The sequence below is a fragment of the Clupea harengus genome, chromosome 26 (assembly GCF_900700415.2).
Source record: "Clupea harengus chromosome 26, Ch_v2.0.2, whole genome shotgun sequence".
Taxonomy (NCBI): domain Eukaryota; kingdom Metazoa; phylum Chordata; class Actinopteri; order Clupeiformes; family Clupeidae; genus Clupea; species Clupea harengus.
The window spans coordinates 8840060-8842559 of record NC_045177.1 but is presented as its reverse complement, the minus strand read 5'-3'; positions in this window follow the sequence as shown (position 1 = coordinate 8842559).

Below are 2500 nucleotides of genomic sequence, written 5' to 3'. Positions count from 1 at the left end.
CTCTCTCTTTCTCTTTCATTTTCTTTTATTCATGAGGGACTCCCTTGTGGAAACACAAAAGCGAGGAGGCGGAAGGCAGAAAACAACCTCCGAGCACAAACAAACACACGAGCAGAAAATAAATACATAAAGCAAGAGGCCTCTCAGAAGGGGAGGCTTTAGAGGCCGGTCGTCATGGCGAGTGAGCTACTCCAGCACTGGCATTAGAGGCCGGTCGTCATGGCGAGTGAGCTACTCCAACACCGCCCCTGGAGTCTTCTCAGCAACACCTGCAATCTGATTAGCGTTGAGACGTGACAGAGGCATCCTTAACCTGGGAGACAGCACAGACCGTCTGGACTGGAGTGACATAATGATCATAGCAGTCAATGCAGTCGATGCAGTCATTCCTATGGGACTTGAATGGACATATCAAATTCAGCAATCCATTACACAAACCATCAATGAAGGGAGGCTCAAGTCACTCATTACATATTGTGTTCAATTCGATGTAAATACCTTAAACGCGTATTATATGTATAATATATTTGATCTACAATAATTAAAAGTGGTGGTACCACATGTTGCACATTTGGCTAATTCCCACTAATAAGCGTGTTTCTTTTTAATAGAAAAACATTTTGCATAATGCATGAAGTGCATTTCAAATGTGTATTACTTTACAGGGACACTGCTGGAGATAAGGATTAAATAATTGGTCTCGTTTCCTGTTAAATATGTAAGTTTCCACTATTTGAATCCATTAATCAAGAATCAAGACTCTCAGCATTTTTCAAGGTGCATTAAAATACCGCTCTGCTTCTCCTGAGACTGCTTCTAATGTTGCTGTCTGATGAACACGGATGGAAAATGACTTCAGTAAGAGAAGAGAGCTTTATTTTATTAGCATTATTCCAACCAGGCTGCCAGATGAACAGTGTTCCAAACGCCTCCTCCTCCGCAGCTAGGCTGCTCTCTCAGCGTTGACCAGCTGCAGTCCACCTCCCTGAAGCTCTTCCCTGATATTTACTAAATGTTTTGCATTATCCCAGCAACCCATGCTAGTCAAAAAAAAAAAAACAACAAGGCATATCCTAAACTCAACCGAGCTGGCTGGGTTTTCAGAAGTCGAGGATTGCAACATGAGAAAAGTTACTTTTTTTTTCGTCTTTTCTTTTTCTCCTCCTGAGTGCCCTCCCTGTAGCTGAACCAGGCCACCTGATGAGCATCACTCCAGGTCTCCAGCACCGGATGCACTGACCTCCACCTGGACAGGACAGACGAGACTCAACAGATGCTGATCAAAGCAGCTGTGTTGGAGTGGGTGAGGAGAGAGGCTGAAGCACTAACAAGCAGAGTCAGGGCCGGTGCTTTTGTGTTGCATGGCTGTGATGTCTTTATGAACAAACAGACTGTGTATGTGTTTACTGTGTATGTGTCAAGATTGTGTGTGTGTGTGTGTGTGTGTGTGTGTGTGTGTGTGTGTGTGTGTGTGTGTGTGTGTGTGAAGTCAGTAAGCATGTGTATTTGTGTGTATGTGTAAGAGAGCGAGAGAGACAACACCGTATGTCCACAGGGAGTTTTAGTCCAACCTTGCAATCCTTGTACCGCTACCTTAATTGGCCCAAATCTGCCATTCAGCTCCTCTCTACCCTAACCCTCCAGTGGTAGAGAGGAGAGAGTGGGTGACAGGACACACATTACCACCACTCTTTCCACACACTCTCTCTCTCTCTCACTCTCTCTCTCTCTTTCCCCACACACTCTCTCTCTCTCTCACTCACTCTTTCCCCACACACACACTCGCTCTCTCACTCTCTCTCTCACTCTTTCCCCACACACACACTCGCTCTCTCACTCTCTCTCACTCTCTCTCACTCACTCTTTCCCCACACTCTCTCTCTCTCTCTCTCTCTCACTCACTCTTTCCCCACACACACACTCGCTCTCTCACTCTCTCTCTCTCTCTTTCCCAACACACACTCGCTCTCTCACTCTCTCTCTTTCCCCACACACTCTCTCTCTCTCACTCACTCTTTCCCCACACACACACTTGCTCTCTCTCTCTCTCTTCCCCCCCCACACACGCTCTCTCTCTTTCCCCACACACTCGCTCTCTCTCTCACTCTTTTCCCACACACGCTCTCTCTCTCTCTTTCCCCACACACACGCTCTCTCTCTCTCTCTCACTCTTTCCCCACACTCTCTCTCTCTCTCACTCTTTTCCCACACACTCGCTCTCTCTCTTTCCCCACACACACGCTCTCTCTCTCTCTCTCTTTCCCCACACACACGCTCTCTCTCTCTCTCACTCTTTCCCCACACACGCTCTCTCTCTCTCACTCTTTCCCCACACTCTCTCTCTCTCTCTCTCTCTCTCTTTCCCCACACACACGCTCTCTCTCTCTCTCTCTTTCCCCACACACACTCTCTCTCTCCGATCAGCTGGGAACAGTGCCAGCGGCTTCGGCCCATAATTAGGTCAATCATAAACTGTGCCAGCAGGACCCCCCCTCCTTCC